The sequence below is a fragment of the Loxodonta africana genome, unplaced genomic scaffold, assembly GCF_030014295.1.
Source record: "Loxodonta africana isolate mLoxAfr1 unplaced genomic scaffold, mLoxAfr1.hap2 scaffold_55, whole genome shotgun sequence".
NCBI lineage: Eukaryota > Metazoa > Chordata > Mammalia > Proboscidea > Elephantidae > Loxodonta > Loxodonta africana.
Window position 1 is genome coordinate 569,529 of NW_026975272.1, and position 20,519 is coordinate 590,047.

Below are 20,519 nucleotides of genomic sequence, written 5' to 3' on the forward strand. Positions count from 1 at the left end.
TGCCAATGCACTGCTGCAACCATTTTTGAATGATCTTCAGCAAAATTTTATTTGCTTGTGATATTAATGATATTGTTATATAATTTCTGCATTCTTCGGATCATTTTCTTGGGACTAGGCACAAATATGAATCTCTTCCAGTCAGTTGGCCAAGTACCTGTCTTCCAAATTCTTGACATTTGTGTCCATTTGTTGAAACATCTCAATTGATATGCAGTCAATTCCTGGAGACTTGTTTTTCACCAATGGTTTCAGTGCAGCTTGGACTTCTTCCTTCAGTACTATATGCTCTTGATTATATGCTACCTCCTGGAATGGTTGAATGCCAACCAATTCTTTTTGGTACAGGAACTCTGTGTATTCTTTCCATCTTCTTTTGATGCTTCTGATATCATTCAATATTTTGCCCATAGAGCCCTTCTATACTGCAAGTCAAGGCTTGGATTTTTTCTTCAGTTCTTTCAGCTTGAGTTATGCTGAGCATGTTCTTATCTTTTGGTTTTCTAACTTCAGGCTTTTGCACATTTCATCATAATACTTTACTTTGTCTTCTTGAACTGGCCTTTGAAATCTTCTCTTCAACTTTTTTACTTCACTTTTTCCATTCACTTTAGCTACTCTAAGTCCAAGGACAAGTTTCAGAGTCTTCTGACATCCATTTTGGTCTTTTCTTTCTTTCTTGTCTTTTCAAAGACCTTTTGCTTTTTTTGTGTATGATGATGTCCATGATATGATCCTACAACTCGTATGGTCTTTGGTCATTAGTGTTCAATGTGTCAAACCTATTCTTGAGATGGCCTCTAACCTGAGGTGCTCATCTTCTGCACTATATCAGACAAAGTTCCGCCACTATTCATAAGGTTTTTACTTGCCAATTTTTTCAGAAGTAGACCACCAGGTTTTTCTTCCTGTCTGTTTAGTCTGGAATCTCCTCTGAAACTTGTCTGCCATGGGTGACCCTGGTAGTATTTGAAATACCAGTGGCATAGCTTCTAGCATATCAGTAACATGCAAACCACCACAGTATGACGAACTGACAGATAAGCAGTGGATACTAAATCTCAGTAGACTTATGTAACTCATTCAAGGTAAATGATTAATGAATGGATCTGGGATTTAAATCTAGTTCATTTGAATGCAAAGGTCCATTTCTGTTGTTGTTCTTTTTGTTGTTTGTTCATTTTACCACTACCATCTGTTGTTCCCATGTTAAATAAATATTGGTGTAGAGTTGTTTCTTTTGATTATAAACATAAATCTTTCACCTCTTCGCTCTAACCCTAACTACAGCTGAAAGGGCATTTAAATCTAGAAACACGAGGAATCCTTATCATACCCCCATTCCCACAACAGAACCCTTCAGTTTGTTCCAAGCGGACCAAGACTTCTTCCTTCTCATTCTAGAGTACTTGAAACCATCAATATCTTCTGACGCCCTCATCTGTAATCTCTGCTGACTATAAATGCATTAAGTATTCATTATCATTTATTTGACCGTTAAGATTATTCACTCTTTGTTCAATTTTTAATCAGTTATATCTCTGGAGGGCAATACTAACGGTTCTTTTACTTTGCAGGGCAGAGAGGTTGGTTCACTTGTTAGAAGACACATGGACAGTGAGTGCCTAAACTTGGTGTTGAAGCCTGCTTCGAGACCCACACTATAAGTGAACTGCATGCTATACAAGTTATTTGTTTGCTGTAACTTTAAAGCACCCCCATCTCTCCTCTCAGAGTATTTGTTTGCTGTAACTTTAGAACACCCCATCTCTCCTCTCAGAGTTTAAAAACACACTTCTCATTCACCATTATTGGTGCATTGCCTCCGTTCTTCTCATCTTCTAGGATTTATCATTTAATTGCAAGTACTCCAGGCTCACACACTACATCAATTATCGGCTAACCTCTCAGACACTAATTAAAGAAAACACCAGGGTTAACTTCCCAACCATATGAGAACTAGGTACTATTCTCAATGGGAAGCCTGGGGAGAAACAGCGAAGTCCTTATGGGGTAGAGTGGAGAAGATCAGATCAAGTTTAACCTGAGGGTTAATTTTGAAACGGGCAGGGGGAAGGTCGTGCAGATGGTTTGCCACTTAAAATCTCATTATCTGAGGCCATCTTGACCTAAGGTTCATGCACCAGTATTCAATGTCCCTGAGGGGGCTCCTGGGGCCATAGCTAGAACAAAACCTCAAGTTTACCAGCCAACCAGGAAAAGTCCAGACAAGCACTGAGCCTCCCCAGTGAGTGTGCTGCAATGGAAGGCAGGTTTTTCTTCTAGATTGGGAATAACCTGTCTACATTTGCTCAGAGGCAAGTTTCAGGTAAGGGCAGTCCCAGCAGCCTCATCAGAGAAACTGGGCTGTGTCCTCCTAGAAGAGGAAGAGCATTCCCAGTGACTCAATCCCAAGATGTCTCTCCCCAGCTAAGACCTCCAACTGCTAATAAAACCTCCATTCCTCAACCAAGGCCTTTGATACAAGCCAGTGAGCCATGGAGGTAAGTGGTTAGCCCTCAATCATTGACAAACTAAAATCTTCAAAGTGAAGTAGAGGTCGGTAGTCTGTGGCATTACCCAGTACCAAAAACTAACAATAATTTGTGCTGGGATAGAGGACAGGCAGGCCAATGAATATTGACCACTGGTTAATTGATTATGCAACATAGTTAAAGTCTTATACTTCAAGTTAGAAAATAACTCGAAACAAAGCAGATCATCCCTGCCTTTAGGCAGGAAAGTCACTCGATACTCATCTGGAAGAGTGGATGTTACCTACAGTGTATCAGGATCCTGAGCCTCTTTTCCTCTGCAACCCAATATTTTTGATGATGCTGAATCCTAACCACAAAAGCAATATTAAGCCCAGCATACTGGTGGCAATAGAGGACTAGATAATTAAGGCCAAACAATATCAGACCCCAGAAAAAGAAAGTTTTGAGGTAAATTTTAGTAGCAAATTGAAATATTCAGACAAGATAAAAAGGCCCTGGAATGTGAGTGGGGAGCAGGCACGGCAGGTGTTAGCATCCCTTGCACAGGTCTGCTCAGAGCAGCCAGCACACTCACCAAGTCGCTGTCCCGTCACTGCTGTGTCCCAGCTCCTTCCGGTTCCCTTTTCCTTCTCCCCCACCCCTAAAAAGAGTAACAGAGGGGGCAAAGGACTCTATGTACAGTCTAGAATAAGAAGTCATTTGGGGATTGACTTTAGCTCATTAGAACTGTTAATTAAATCAGCATTTTTTTGTGAATGAATTGTATTTCTCATCTGTGTAATGACTGTGGATGACTGTGTATAAGACAGATTCCTGTTTTTAAAAAGTACAGTCTACACAGAAAGCAAAAACTAACATATTGGAAATGGCTAGCAAACAAGATAGCACATTATTAAGTTTTCCATTAGGCAAGTAGGTTTCAGCTTATAGGGTGATCAACAGAATCATGCATGTGCTTGTAAGAAGTGACCGTTAGATATCTGGTGTCAATGCCATGCTGGGTGGGGGGTTCAGACATCTGGGGGCCTATGGGCAGCTAATCACCTAGTGTGAAGCAGCATCAGGTTGTTAAACAAGCTCACCCCATGGAGTCACACTCTAGCTCTAATCTGAAAAAGGTGGGCATTCTTAACCTTATGAAGTTCTCAGTTTTTCCAGAGTTATTTGAAGTAGGGCATGATACAATATGTATATACCTAGCACCCGGCACAGGTACCGAGAGGTAGCTGGCTTATTAAATGTTGACTTACTTCCTTTCTCTCAGTGTTTGTTAGGATTTTTTTTTTTAATTGTGTATTAAAGCATTATGAAATATTATGTCTCGGGGCCCTTTTAGGAATATGGCTATTGATGGTCATTAAAAATCCTTTATACTAGGGGAGCTTATAAAAGATGACCAATACATGATGAACTGAAGAGGAAGGTTTTGTGAAAGGCATGGAAGCTGAGCTAGCATGAAATCAGAGGTAGAGTGTGGAGGGAAAGGAGATAACAAGAGGCATTGCAGACACAACAATGTGGAAAGAGCAAAGGCCTGGGCCAGGGTGATTGGAACCTGGGGCTGGGCCTGGGATTCAGCTACATTAAAACAGAATAACATCGAAGAAGGCAAAGTAGACAGTAGACATTTTATTGTTGGACTTTCCCTCATTGTGCCTCTTCAGATGTTAATTTTACTCTAACTGGAATTTATGACCAATAGCAAGAGTGCCACCTGAACAGGACTGGGAATACAAAGAAATGATGAGAAAATATTCTTTTTCCTTTTGTGATGAATGATACCTGTCAATATCAGTTAAGGAAAACATTGCCATCTGTAAACTGTATCCCCAAGATTCAGTCTTTTGCACTATAATCCCAGTTATATCCTTAGCAGTTAAGCTGTGCCTTGACATTGTGGCCCAGGTGGCAAGAATGTTACATTAAATTTTAGATTGGAGAAAGAGATCCTTTGCACTAATAGATAATAAAACCTCATGGGGAAGCTCTTATTTGCCTGTATCATAAGCTTGATTCTAGAAATTACACATAATTCTGTATGGTAGCATGAATAGAAGCCATGTGTATGTGACCCATACATTGAACAAGTAATTTGGAAATAAGTCTCTGCTGGAAGGACCCCAGAAGACATGGCCCCCAGACTTTCTGTAAGCCCAAAACTAAAATTATTCCTGAAGCCAACTCGTTAGACAAAGATTAGACTGGACTATAAAACATAAAATGATACTTGAGAAGATTGTGCTTCTTAGCTCAGGTAGATACATGAGACTAAATGGGCAGCTCCTGTCTGGAGGCAAGATGAGAAGGTAGAAAGGAACAGAAGATGGCTGAATGGACGCAGGAAATACAGGATGGTGAGGAAGAGTGTGTTGTCACTTTTTAGGGAGAGCAACTAGGGTCACATAACAAAGTGTATATAAATTTTTGTGTGAGAAACTAACTTGAACTGTAAACTTTCACTTAATATACAATAAAAAAAATGAAATATATGAAGAAACATTAAAAAAAAAAAAAATGAAGTCTCTCTCCTCAAGCCCCTCTGCAGCCAGCTCCTGGTCTCTTCCTCTCCCTTGATAGGGCTTTCCTTCACCTTCCTTTTTCTGCAGCCTCTTCTGCCTCAGATATATGCACAGATGTTCTTTCTGCATTCCAAGTCACCAGCTGCTTTTTCAAAAGCCAAGTGCTGGAGAGAATACGGAGAGAGTAGTTCCAGCCTTACCACTTACTGTTTTGTAAATCAATTAAGACAGAACAATTAACCTCTCTGAGCCAACATGAATTACAGTAAAATGGAAAAGAAAGTATCTACCTCACTGGGTCATTAAAAAACTGAATAGGATAATTGTATAAATTTATTAGCAAGGTTCCTGGCTCACAGTGAGTGCTAAACAATTTGCATGTTTTATTAAATATGACTTTTATCTACACCTCTTTTCTGTTTTTTCCATCCCCCTTTTTTTTCTTCACTACCCTTGTAACTTCTCCCTTTCTTCCTCAGTTGAGACTCTGAGAAGAAACCTTGAAATCAGAAATCTAGCACAGGACAGAAAGGGAAATGACACTATGCCTTTTTTTATTATTATTAACTTTTATTGAGCTTCAAGTGAACATTTACAAATCAAGTCAGTCTGTCACATATAAGTTTACATACATCTTACTCTGTACTCCCACTTGCTCTCCCCCTAATGAGTCAGCCCTTCCAGTCTCTCCTTTTGTGACAATTTTGCCAGCTTCCCACTCTATCCTCCCAACCCCCCTCCAGACAGGAGATGCCAACACAATCTCAAGTGTCCACCTGATATAATTAGCTCACTCTTCATCAGCATCTCTCTCCCACCCACTGTCCAGTCCCTTTCATGTCTGATGAGTTGTCTTCAGTGATGGTTCCTGTCCTGTGCCAACAGAAGGTCTGGGGACCATGGCCGCCGGGATTCCTCTAGTCTCAGTCAGACCATTAAGTATGGTCTTTTTATGAGAATTTGGGGTCTGCATCCCACTGATCTCCTGTTCCCTCAGGAGTTCTCTGTTGTGCTCCCTGTCAGGGCAGTCATCGATTGTGGCCGGGCACCAGCTAGTTCTTCTGGTCTCAGGATGATGTAGGTCTCTGGTTCATGTGGCCCTTTCTGTCTCTTGGGCTCTTAGTTGTCCTGTGACCTTGGTGTTCTTCATTCTCCTTTGCTCCAGGTGGGTTGAGACCAATTGATGCATCTTAGATGGCCTCTTGTTAGCATTTAAGACCCCAGACGCCACATTTCAAAGTGTGATGCAGAAAGTTTTCATAATAGAATTATTTTGCTAATTGACTTAGAAGTCCCCTTAAACCATGGTCCCCAACCTCCCTCCCTTGCTCCGCTGACCTTGAAGCATTCATTTTATCCTGGAAACTTCTTTGCTTTTGGTCCAGTCCAGTTGAACTGACCTTCCATGTATTGAGTGTTGTCCTTCCCTTCACCTAAAGCAGTTCTTATCTACTAATTAATCAATAAAAAACCCTCTCCCTCCGTCCCTCCCTCCCCCTCTCGTAACCACAAAAGTATGTGTTCTTCTCAGTTTTTTCTATTTCTCAAGATCTTATAATAGTGGTCTTATACAATATTTGTCCTTTTGCCTCTGACTAATTTCGCTCAGCATAATGCCTTCCAGGTTCCTCCATGTTATGAAATGTTTCACAGATTCATCACTGTTCTTTATCGATGCGTAGTATTCCATTGTGTGAATATACCACAATTTATTTACCCATTCATCCGTTGATGGAGACCTTTGTTGCTTCGAGCTTTTTGCTATTGTAAACAGAGCTGCGATAAACATGGGTATGCATATATCTGTTTGTGTGAAGACTCTTGTTTCTCTAGGGTATATTCCGAGGAGTGGGATTTCTGGGTTGTATGGTAGTTCTATTTCTAGCTTTTTAAGATAACGCCAGATAGATTTCCAAAGTGGTTGTACCATTTTACATTCCCACCAGCAGTGTATAAGAGTTCCAATCTCTCCGCAGCCTCTCCAACAGTTATTATTTTGTGTTTTTTGGATTAATGCCAGCCTTGTTGGTGTGAGATGGAATCTCATCGTAGTTTTAATTTGCATTTCTCTAATGGCTAATGATCGAGAGCATTTTCTCATGTATCTGTTAGCTGCCCGATTATCTTCTTTAGTGAGGTGTGTGTTCATATCCTTTGCCCACTTCTTGATTGGGTTGTTTGTCTTTTTGTGGTTGAGTTTTAACAGAATCATGTAGATTTTAGAGATCAGGCGCTGGTCAAAGATGTCATAGCTGAAAATTCTTTTCCAGTCTGTAGGTGGTCTTTTTACTCTTTTGGTGAAGTCTTTAGATGTGCATAGGTGTTTGATTTTTAGGAGCTCCCAGTTATCGGGTTTCTCTTCATCATTTTTGGTAATGATTTGTATTCTGTTTATGCCTTGTATTAGGGCTCCTAGGGTTTTCCTTATTTTTTCTTCTATGATCTTTATCGTTTTAGTCTTTATGTTTAGGTTTTTGATCCACTTGGAGTTAGTTTTTGTGCATGGTGTGAGGTATGGGTCCTGTTTCATTTTTTTGCAAATGGATATCCAGTTGTGCCGGCACCATTTTTTAAAAAGACTATCATTTCCCCAATTAACTGACACTGGTCCTTTGTCAAATATCTGCTGCTCATATGTGGATGGATTTATATCTGGGTTCTCAATTCTGTTCCATTGGTCTATGTGCCTGTTCTTCTCCCAGTACCAGGCTGTTTTGACTACTGTGGCTGTATAACAGCTTCTGAAATCAGGTAGAGTGAGGCTTCCCACTTTCTTCTTCTTTTTCAGTAATGCTTTGCTTATCCGAGGCTTCTTTCCCTTCCATATGAAATTGGTGATTTGTTTCTCTATCACCTTAAAAAATGACATTGGAATTTGGATCGGAAGTGCATTGTATGTAAAGACGGCTTTTGGTAGAATAGACATTTTTACTATGTTAAGTCTTCCTACCCATGAGCAAGGTATGTTTTTCCACTTAAGTATGTCCTTTTGAATTTCTTGTAGTAGAGCTTTGTAGTTTTCTTTGTATAGGTCTTTTACATCCTTGGTAAGATTTATTCCTAAGTATTTTATCTTCTTGGTGGCTACTGTGAATGGTATTGATTTGGTTATTTCCTCTTCGGTGTTCTTTTTGTTGATGTAGAGGAATCCAAGTGATTTTTGTATGTTTATTTTATAACCTGAGACTCTGCCAAACTCTTCTATTAGTTTCAGTAGTTTTCTGGAGGATTCCTTAGGGTTTTCTGTGTATAAGATCATGTCATCTGCAAATAGGGATAATTTTACTTCCTCCTTGCCAATTCAGATGTCTTTTATTTCTTTGTTTAGCCTAATTGCCCTGGCTAGGACTTCTAGCACGATGTTGAATAAGAGTGTTGATAAAGGGCATCCTTGTCTGGTTCCCGTTCTCAAGGGAAATGCTTTCAGGTTCTCTCCATTTAGAGTGATATTGGCTGTTGGCTTTGCATAGATGCCCTTCATTATGTTGAGGAATTTTCCTTCAATTCCTATTTTGCTGAGAGTTTTTATCATAAATGGGTGTTGGACTTTGTGAAATGCCTTTTCTGCATCAATTGATAAGATCATGTGGTTTTTGTCTTTTGTTTTATTTATGTGATGGATTACATTAATGGTTTTTCTGATATTAAACCAGGCTTGCATACCTGGTGTAAATCCCACTTGATCATGGTGAATTATTTTTTTGATATGTTGTTGAATTCTATTGGCTAGAATTTTGTTGAGGATTTTTGCATCTATGTTCATGAGGGATACAGGTCTGTAATTTTCTTTTTTTGTAATGTCTTTACCTGGTTTTGGTATCAGGGAGATGGTGGCTTCATAGAATGAGTTGGGTAGTATTCCGTCATTTTCTATGCTTTGGAATACCTTTAGTAGTAGTGGTGTTAACTCTTCTGTGAAAGTTTGGTAGAAGTCTGCAGTGAAACCGTCCGGGCCAGGGCTTTTTTTTTGTTGGGAGTTTTTTGATTACCGTTTCAATCTCTTTTTTTGTTATGGGTCTATGTAGTTGTTCTACTTCTGAATGTGTTAGTTTAGGTAGGTAGTGTATTTCCAGGAATTCATCCATTTCTTCTAGGTTTGCAAATTTGTTAGAGTACACTTTTTCATAATAATCTGAGGTGATTCTTTTAATTTCAGTTGGTTCTGTTGTGATGTGGCCCTTCTCGTTTCTTATTCGGGTTATTTGTTTCCTTTTCTGTATTTCTTTAGTCAGTCTAGCCAATGGTTTATCAATTTTGTTAATTTTTTCAAAGAACCAGCTTTTGGCTTCGTTAATTCTTTCAATTGTTTTTCTGTTCTCTAATTTTTTTAATTCATTTAGTTCAGCTCTAATTTTTATTATTTGTTTTCTTCTGGTGCCTGATGGATTCTTTTGTTGCTCACTTTCTATTTGTTCAAGTTGTGGGGACAGTTCTCTGATTCTGGCTCTTTATTCTTTTTGTATGTGTGCATTTATCGATATAAATTGGCCTCTGAGCACTGCTTTTGCTGTGTCCCAGAGGTTTTGATAGGAAGTATTTTCATTCTCTTTGCATTCTATGAATTTCCTTATTCCTTCCTTGATATCATCTATAATCCAGTCTTTTTTCAGGAGGTTATTGTTCATTTTCCAAGTATTTGATTTCTTTTCCCTAGTTTTTCTGTTATTGATTTCTAGTTTTATTACCTTGTGGTCTGAGAAGATGCTTTGTAATATTTCAATGTTTTGGACCCTGCAAAGGTTTGTTTTATGACCTAATATGTGGTCTATTCTAGAGAATATCCATGTGCACTAGAAAAAAAGTATATTTTGCAGTAGTTGGGTGGAGAGTTCTGTATAAGTCAATGAGGTCAAGTTGGTTGATTGTTGTAATTAGGTCTTCCGTGTCTCTATTGAGCTTCTTACTGGATGTCCTGTCCTTCTCCGAAAGTGGTGTGTTGAAGTCTCCTACTATAATTGTGGAAGTGTTTATCTCACTTTTCAATTCTGTTAAAATTTGATTTATGTACCTTGTAGCCCTGTCATTGGGTGCATAAATATTTAATATGGTTATGTCTTCCTGATCAATTGTCCCTTTTATCATTATGTAGTGTCCTTCTTTATCCTTTGTGGTGGATTTAAGTCTAAAGTCTATTTTGTCAGAAATTAATATTGCTACTCCTCTTCTTTTTTGCTTATTGTTTGCTTGATATATTTTTTCCATCCTTTGAGTTTTAGTTTGTTTGTGTCTCTAAGTCTAAGGTGTGTCTCTTGTAGGCAGCATATAGATGGATCGTGTTTCTTTATCCAGTCCGTGACTCTCTGTCTCTTTTTTGGTGCATTTAGTCCATTTACATTCAGCGTAATTATAGATAAATAAGTGTTTAGTGTTGTCATTTTGATGCCTTTTTATGTCTGTTGTTGACAGTTTCATTTTTCCACTTACTTTTTTGTGCTGAGACGTTTTTCTTAGTAAATTGTGAGATCCTCATTTTCGTAGTGTTTGACTTTATGTTTGTTGAGTCGTTACGTTTTTCTTGGCTTTTATCTTGAGTTATGGAGTTGTTATACCTCTTTGTGGTTACCTTATTATTTACCCCTATTTTTCTAAGTAAAAACCTAACTTGTATCATTCTATATCGCCTTGTATCACTCTCCATATGGCAGTTCTTGCCTCCTGTATTCAGTCCCTCTTTTTGATTATTGTGATCTTTTACATATTGACTTCCTTGATTCCCTGTTATGAGTATTTTTTTTAGTTAATCTTAATTTGTTTTTGTGATTTCCCTATTTGAGTTGATATCAGGATGTTCTGTTTTGTGACCTTATGTTGTGCCGGTATCTGATATTATTGGTTTTCTGACCAAGCAGTATCCTTTAGTATTTCTTGTAGCTTTGGTTTGGTTTTTGCAAATTCTCTAAACTTGTGTTTATCTGTAAATATCTTAATTTCGCCTTCATATTTCAGAGAGAGTTTTGCTGGATATATGATCCTTGGCTGCCAGTTTTTCTCCTTCAGTGCTCTGTATATATCGTCCCATTCCCTTCTTGCCTGCGTGGTTTCTGCTGAGTAGTGTGAACTTATTCTTATCGATTCTCCCTTGAAGGAAACCTTTCTTTTCTCCCTGGATGCTTTTAAAATTTTCTCTTTATCTTTGGTTTTGGCGAGTTTGATGATAATATGTCTTGGTGTTTTTCTTTTTGGATCAATCTTAAATGGGGTTCGATGAGCATCTTGGATAGATATCCTTTCATCTTTCATGATGTCAGGGAAGTTTTCTGTAGGGAGTTCTTCAACTATTTTGTCTGTGTTTTCTGTCCTCCCTGACTGTTCTGGGACTCCAATCACACGCAAGTTATCCTTCTTGATAGAGTCCCACATGATTCTTAGGGTTTCTTCATTTTTTTTAATTCTTTTATCTGATTTTTTTCAGCTATGTTGGTGTTGATTCCCTGGTCCTCCAGATGTCCCAGTCTGCATTCCAATTGCTCGAGTCTGCTCCTCTGACTTCCTATTGCGTTGTCTAATTCTGTAATTTTATTGTTAATCTTTTGGATTTCTACATGGTGTGTCTCTATGGATTCTTGCAACTTATTAATTTTTCCACTATGTTCTTGAATAATCTTTTTGAGTTCTTCAACAGTTTTATCAGTGTGTTCCTTGGCTTTTTCTGCAGTTTGCCTTATTTCATTTCTGATGTCTTGAAGCATTCTGTAAATTAGTTTCTTTATATTCTGTATCTGGTAATTCCAGGATTGTATCTTCATTTGGGAAAGATTTTGATTCTTTTGTTTGGGGGGTTGTAGAAGCTGTCATGGTCTGCTTCTTTATGTGGTTTGATATGGACTGCTGTCTCCGAGCCATCACTGGGAAACTAGTTTTTCCAGAAAATCCGCTGACTCGGACGCTGGCTCCAGGCTCTGAAAACAATCGCTGCTTCCCCATATTTGTTCGTTTTCCATCTCTAAATCTGTGTTTGTTATTCAGGGTTCGTAGATTGTTATGTACTTGATTGATTCACTTGTTTTTCCGAGTCTTTGTTGCAAGAGGGATCCGAGGTAGCGTCTACCTAGTCTGCCATCTTGGCCCCGCCTCTACACTATGCCTTTTGAACTTCAAAAGTAGTCTAGACTGACTTTTCCCTGCCATAGCTCATTGAGTCAAAATGAGAATCATGAGTTCTCGTTAGAAGGAAAACTGTATTGTATGAGGCTTATCCCAGAAATATTTCCGGTAGAATAGTGGGAAGAAGTGCAATAATTGGGTGATACACAGAATCATTCAAAAACAGCAGCAGCAGTATATCGACAGGGAACTGCCAGAAATTCAGGCTGGATTCAGAAGAGGACATGAAACCAGGGATATCATTGCTGATGTCAGATGGATCCTGGCTGAAAGCAGAGAATACCAGAAGGATGTTTACCTGTGTTTTATTGACTATGCAAAGGCATTCGACTGTGTGGATCATAACACATTATGGATAACATTGCAAGGAACGGGAATTCCAGAACACTTAATTGTGCTCATGAGGAACCTTTACATAGATCAAGAGGCAGTTGTTCAGACAGAACAAGGGGATACTGATTGGTTTAAAGTCAGGAAAGGTGTGCATCACGGTTGTATTCTTTCACCTTACCTATTTAATCTGTATGCTGAACAAATAATCCGAGAAGCTGGACTATATGAAAAAGAACAGGGCATCAGGCTTGGGGGAAGACTCGTTAACAACCTGTGTTATGCAGACACAATGTTGCTTGCTGAAAGTGAAGAGGACTTGAAGCACTTACTAAAGAAGATCAAAGACCACGGCCTTCAGTATGGACTGTACCTCCACCTAAAGAAAACAAAAATCCTCACAACTGGACCAATGAGCAACATCATGATAAACAGAGAAAAGATTGAAGTTGTCAAGGATTTCATTTTCCTTGGATCCACAATCAACAGCCATGGAAGCAGCAGTCAAGAAATCAAAAGACGCTTTGCATTGGATAAATCTGCTGCAAAGGACCTCTTCAAAGTGTTGAAGTGCAAAGATGTCACCCCAAAGACTAAGGTGTGCCTCACCCAAGCCATGGTATTTTGAATCGCATCGTATGCATGTGAAAGCTGGACAATGAATAAGGAAGACTGAAGAACAGTTGATGTCTTTGAACTGTGGTGTTGGCAAAGAATATTGAATGGACTGCCAAAAGAATGAACAAATCTGTCTTGAAAGAAGTGCAGCCAGAATGCTCCTTAGAGGCAAGGATGGTGAGACTGTGCCTTACCTACTTTGGACATGTTTTCATGAGGGATCAGTCCCTGGAGAAGGACATCATGCTTGGCAGAGTACAGGGTCAGCGGAAAAGAGGAAGACCCTCAATGAGGTGGATTGACACAGTGGCTGCAACAATGAGCTCAAGCATAACAACGATTGTAAGGATGATGCATGACCCAGCAGTGTTTCGTTCTGTTGTGCATAGGGTCGCTATGAGTCGGAACCGACTCAACGGCACCTAACAGCAACAACAACACAGAATATCAGAAACTTTATAACAAACAGTATGTAATTTTGAAACAATAGAAGGAAGAAAGCAGATTTGCACTAGTTTATTGATTTAAAGCCTGGATTTGAGTAATTTTCTTTTCTTCCTTCAAAAAGTAGCAGAGTGCTTTAAAATATAGGACCAGAGAGAGAGGGAATGTATTTGTCACAGCGTCTAAGCTGAACAGATCACAGTTTATGCATAAAGCACAAAATATCATGAATTATCTGCATACAGGATTTAATTTCTTTTCAATTCTTTCGTAAACCGTATCATCCCCATCATAACCTTGAAACCACACCCATAAATTCTCAGCAGGGCAGAGAGTGTTGGGAAACAGTATGAGTTGGAGGCCAACAGAGCACAGTGAAAGGCCATGCGAGTCAGTTGTTGGCAAACCAATACCCACTAACAATAAGGGCATCCAAAAATGAAGCTGACTGTGTTTTCTATCACTGAGAGGGGACGGTTTCATTGCAAAGAAGTTGCTCAGGAAATTCAAATGTCACTCAAACTGACAGACAAACATTAGCTCTAGAGACAGTTTAAGGAGCCCTGGTGGCACAACAGTTAAGTGCTTGGCTGTTAAGCACAAGGTTGCCTGTTGGAATCTACCCAGCAGGTTTCTCTTTGAGAGAAAACCTAATGATCTGCTCCCATAAAAATCACAGCCAAGAAATCCCTGTGGGGCACTTCTACTCTGTCACATGAGGTCTCTATAAATCGAAATTGACTTGACTGCATCTAACAACAAGAGGCAGTCTGGTCCTTTAGTGAACAACTCTAGGAGCTACATTTCTTATACCAATCAAGGCCTTTCTTCTGGTGGTCAAAATTCTATGTTTTAGGGTCTAGTTCAGCTCCATAACCAAGTCAGGGGTGAAGAGACACACGACTTGGCTGCTCCACTCAAGGGATTCAGAAAATCTTGACTTGTGCTAATGTCACTGCCAAAGCAAGACCTAGGAATGCCTGTGTGAGATAAGTTACATACGGGAGAAGTCAGTGTGATCCAGAGAGCCAGGGTGCAGCTCCTTGAGGTGATGAAACCAGATGAAAGCTTAGGAGGTGAGTAAGGTGTATTGACATCAATAAAGCTTCTAACTGTTCACAAAGCCCTTACACTTACTTTATGCCACCTCCCACCTTCTTCCCACCGCTGCCTCAAAAAGACAAAATGAGAAAGCCTGAGAAAGTGGACAATTCGTGCCATGTGTTTTCAGGGAGAAGTCAGACATCCTGATGATGATGGGAGCTATGTCAGGCTTTGACCGAATTGAAAGAAACTTGTTATCCAGATGATAATGTTCCTCTTATCACATACATAATGTCTTTTATCCTTCCCAAGTCTTTGTAGTTAAAGTAGGAATTTTCTCCCCATTTTACAGATGGAAAAATTGTGGTTCACAAAGATTAAACAGCATTTTCAAAGTCACAGAGTAGAAGGTAGAGAAAGGACACATTTGCAGGTGTTCTGGCTCTTGGTCTGACTTCTACATTCAAGTCTCTACAGAGGTAAAGAAGATCAGACAGGGTCTCGCCTTAGTAAGAAAACATGGATGCAGGAATGAAGACCAGCATTAATTCCTCCTCTCAGGTTTGCTTCATTCCTATGTTCTCAATTCTTTACAGGTGTCGCATAATGCATCAGCATGAGAAGTGGCAACCAGAGTTTCTTGGGGAATTCCCCTAAGAACTTTATCCTGCTGGATGTCTCTGACAGACCATGGCTGGAACTTCCTCTTTCTGTGGTCCTTCTAGTTTCCTACATTCTGGCCATTTTGGACAAAATTGCCATCGTCTTGGTGTCCCAGCTAGAAGCCCTGTTCCATAGCCCCATGCACATCTTTCTCAGCCACTTGTCCTTCCTGTATCTCTGCTACACCACCACCGCAGTCCCATAGATGCTGTTCAACATGGGCAGCTCCAGGAAGACCATCAGCTATGGTGGCTGCACAGTGCAGTATGCTATCTTCCACTGGTTGGGCTGCACTGAGTGCATCATCTTAGCCGCCATGGCCCTAGACTGTTATGTGACCATCTGTGAGCCCTTCCGGTATGCTGTTATCATGCACTGCCCTCTCTGCCAGCAGCTTGTGGCTGTGGTCTCGGTTTGTGGTTTCTGCAACTCTCTAGTTCAGGTGGTCTTGACAGTGCAGTTGCTTTTCTGTGGCCAGCAGGTACTAAACAACTTTTTCTGTGAGGTGCCAGCCATGATCAAGCTGTCACGTGCTGACACGACTATGAATGATGCGACATTGGCTGTACTAGTGGCCTTCTTTGTGCTAGTCCCCCTAGCTCTCATCCTTCTCTCCTATGCCTTCATTGCCCATGCAGTGCTCAGGATCCAGTCCTCCAAGAGATGGCACAAGGCTTTTGGAACCTGTTCTTCCCACCTGGTGGTGGTCTCACTCTTCTACCTATCTGCCATTTACATGTATCTGCAGCCACCTTCCAGTTACTCCCAAGAGCAGGGCAAGTTTATCTCCCTCTGCTATTCCATAGTCACCCCCACTCTCAATCCCTTCATCTACACCCTGAGGAATAAGGATGTGAAAGGAGCCCTCAGAAGACTCCTGGAAAGGATCTGGGGGATCTGTAGATGAACTGAGATGTGGCCATTTCCATTTGTTGAAGTACACTTAATAGGTGTATTGTGTGCTTAAAACACCTTTCACTTAATGAGTTAATAATGAAACAGTGTAGGTTTTTGAGAGATCTGAGAGCCCCAAAACCCCATCCAAAACATTTTACCTCCTAGGTGATAAGAGTGCCTAAAATTCCACCTCTGCAATTAATTCTTTACTTCTAAAATGCCATATGTTTTCAGAATTGTTTATATAGACTTGGAGTTTAATAAGTATTTGTCAAATTACTTGATTTCTAATTTCCTTATCCTTCTCCCTTCTCATCTCCCTATTTTTCTTCCATTTGTCTCTTTCAAATCTTCTCTCATAGTTTCCCTCTTACTACTTTGTATGCATGTTATGAAATTGAAACATATATCACTTAAAATGAATTTATATTCCTCTCCATGAATTATATGACTCTCAAAAACTTTCAGGAATGTGATGTATGCTTTCTTCTTACTTTGACTTTAGACGATGCCTTTTCCTGTAGTTCAAATTTCTTTCTATAGAAAATTTCCCCCATTAATTGGGAACTAGTACAAGCATTAAGCAAATCTGCTGCAAAAGATGTCTTCAAAGTATTAAAAAGCAGACGTCACCTTGAGGACTAAGATGCACCTGACCCAAGCCATGGTATTTTCAATTTTCTCATATGCATACAAAAACTAGACAATGAATAAGGAAGACTAAAGAAAAATTGATGTCTTTGAATTATGGTGTTGGCAAAAGATATTGAAAAAACCATGAATTTCCAGAAGAACAAAGAAGTCTGTCTTGGAAGAAGTACAGCCAGCATGCTTTTTGGAAGCGAGGATGGTGAGACTTCTGTATTTTGGATATGGACCAGTCCCTGGACACAGACATCATGCTTGGTAAGGTAGAATGTCAGCAAAAAAAGAGGAAGACCCTCAATGAGATGGATTGACATAGTGGCTGCAACAATGGGCTCAAGCACAGCAACTATTGAGGATGGCACATAACCGGGCTGTGCTTTGGTCTGTTGTACATGGGTTGCTGAGTCAGAACCCACTCAACAGCACCTAACACCAAAAAGTACAAGCATATGTATCATACCCCAAATCCACTGCTGTTGAGTCAATTCCAACTCATACCAGCTCTATAGGACAGGGTAGAACTGCTCCATAGGGTTTCCTATGCTGTAATCTTTACAGGAGCAGATCACCAGGTCTTTCTCCCATGGAGCCACTGGTGGGTTCAAACCACTGACTTTTCATTAGTAGCCAAGCACTGAACCATGAGCCACACACACACACACACACACACAAACAAAACACTGCCTTCGAGTCAATTCTGACTCATACCAACCCTACAGGACACAGGAGAATTGCCCCATAGGATTTTTAACGCTGTAAATCTTTACATAAGCAGACTACCACATCTGTCTCCCACGGAGTGGTTAGTGGATTCGAGCCACCAACGTTTTGGTTAGCAGCCAAATGCTTTGACCACTGCACCACCATGGCCCTTATTGAGTCACCAAGACTTCTTACATCTATCACAGATGGCTAAAATGTGCAAGGCTATATTAAGTTTGGAGCCCTGGTGGCACAGTGATGAGAGCTCAGCTGTTAAGCAAAAGGTCAGCAGTTCAAATCCACCAGTTGCTCCTTGGAAACCCTATGGGGGTAGTTCTACTGTGTCATATAGGGTTGCTATGAGTCAGAATTAACTCAATGGCAACGGTTTTTTTTAATACCAGGTTTCATGGTGCTATGGACCGAATTGTGTCTCCTCCCCCCACCAAAAAAAAAAGTGCAATCTTAATTCCTGTACCTGTAAATATTACCCTATTTGGAAATGGTTTTCTTTTGTCAATTTAATTAGGTCATACCAGAGTAGGTTGGGTCCTAAATCTAATCACATCTAATCAGTGTCTTATGAAAAAAGCAGAATAAACATAGAGCTGCACAGAGAGGGAAGATAGAGAACAAGGAATACCAAGCAATACCAAGAAACATCAAGGAAAGCCAAAGAACTCCGAGGGCTACCAACAAGGAAAGACCCTCCCTTAGAGCCAATGCCCTGATTTGGAATTCTAGCCTCCAAATCTGTGAGATAATAAATTCCTGTTCTTTAAAGCCACCACTTGTAGTATGTGTGTTACAGCAGCAATAGATAACTAAGACACATGGGCACAAATAAAAATAGCAACGTTTCTTATTTTCCCCCCAAAATTTTATTTTAGATGGGAAAACGAAAAATAAATACGATCAGAGTTAAAGACAATAAAACTTTAAATAACAAGTCTAAGGTAATTGAAATAGCTAATATTTGTTAACGGTTTACCAGATGCAGATGCATCACCTCATGCAATCTAAAAATAATCCCACAATGTAATTGCATATATTATTTCCCCGTTTTATATAAGAATTTGATCGTTAGAAAGATTACAATAACTTGACCAAGGTCATCCATCTAGTAAATGAGGACATGTAGACTAGCACCAAGTTCGGTACTTGAGTAGAATGGAGCCATGATACTAATACCATATAAAATACATACATATTTTTTACATTTTCTAGATTCATTTACACTTCAGTTGTTTGTTTTTGTCTCCCTGTCTTGTATATGCCAAACATTGACATAGCCAAATATAAAATTGAAATATTGAACATATAAAAATTAAGACAAAGAAAAATGAAGGAAGGTTTTCTGAAAGTCAACGCACAAAGGCAATAGGAATTACAGGAGTTTCTCTAAGAAAAGTAAAAGAACGATATTTCTGATATCAAGACCTCTTAGGAATTTTTCCCATGGATGCCATAGAGCAGACACTGTGTAATAACACAAAGTCCTTAGAACAACCTTACTAAACATACAGAAAGATCTAAAAGAGTTTTATTATTATTATAAATGTTCTTAATAGTATAGGTCTCAGATGCAGGTTGATAAAAGCAATTTCACATTGATGCAAAGAAAGTTGATCCATACATGCAGCTATGTATAATGGTATGATTTAATACTAGGACACATTTGAGATTGTTAGGACTATGTTTCTCAAAATAGATGTGTCAGATGAAAGACAGCCTCAAATTTATTTCTATTCCTTGCAGTAAGAAGTGAAAACTAATAACCCTTCCTTTAAATCAGGGCTGGCCTTAGTGACTTGATTGACCATTAGATGAAGTGAAAATGATGTCCTAGATATTCCAATGTATCAGGGTTATATCATTCATTATACTTTTACAATCTGTAAGCTGAGCAAATAATCTGAGAAGCTGGGCTATATGAAGAAGAATGTGGCTTCAGAATTGGAGGAAGACTCATTAACAACCTGCAATATGTGGCTGACATAACCTTGCTTGCTGAAAGCGAAGAGGACTTGAAGCAGTTAATAATGAAGATCAAAAACTACAGCCTTCTGTACGGATTACACCTCAACATAAAGAAAACAAAAATTCTCACAGCTGGACCAATAAGCAACATCATGATAAAGAGACAAAATGTTGAAGTTGTCAAGGATTTCGTTTTACTTGGATTTATAATCAACACCCATGGAAACAGCAGTCAAGAAATCAAATGACATATTATATTCGGCATATCTCCTACAAAAGACCTCTTTAAAGTGTTAAAGAGTGGAGGGGGGCCAAGGTGGCTGACTAGGTAGATGCTACCTCGGATCCCTCTTGCAACAAAGACTCGGAAAAACAAGTGAATCGATCACACACATAACAATCTATGAACCCTGACCAACAAACACAGATTTAAAGAGTTGATCTGAGTGACAGAGACCAAGAGTGAACAACTACGGGGAAGCAGCGGCTGTTTTCGGATCCTGGAACCAGCGTCCCAGTCAGCGGATTTACTGGAAAGACAAGTTTTCCAGGTCTGATATCTCTGCGTATTCAACAAAGCCCTCACTGACCCACAACAGGGAACTGAGGGCTGAAGCTCCCCCAGACCACCTAGCCTCCCGCCTTAGGGGTCTAAAGAGGGTGACACCTACCAATCTGTAGAGGTACTTGCATTGGGGGACTAAGGTACAGAGGCAGAGCCCACCCACCAAGGTGCTTTAGGAATAGAGACACACCTACCTCACTGACACTTGGGGGAAGCCTGTCAGCATCCTGCCCCCCCTGGAGTGTGAACCCCATCTGCTACTAGAATCTGGTGCACACAACTATCACCACTACTTCTGAAGGTGGATAGGTGACAGGGTGCATCACACACTTGATGACCCAAAATCAGAGTCTACTCAAGAATAGTGAATGGACTCAGGCATATATGTCTGGTAACAGCCCAAACCAGCTGGTAATAGGTCATAAGTAAGTCAAGGGCTACAACAATCAAGACAGCGCAATCTAATAGCCCATCCACGTATGTTGAAAGAAAACAAAACAAGATAAG

At 39.8% G+C, this 20,519-nt stretch overlaps 1 pseudogene; it reads left to right on the forward strand.

Moving 5' to 3' along the window:
- Positions 1-8,801: 8,801 nt before the first annotated feature.
- Positions 8,802-16,849, forward strand: LOC100661116 (olfactory receptor 2B11-like; annotated as a pseudogene).
- Positions 16,850-20,519: the final 3,670 nt, after the last annotated feature.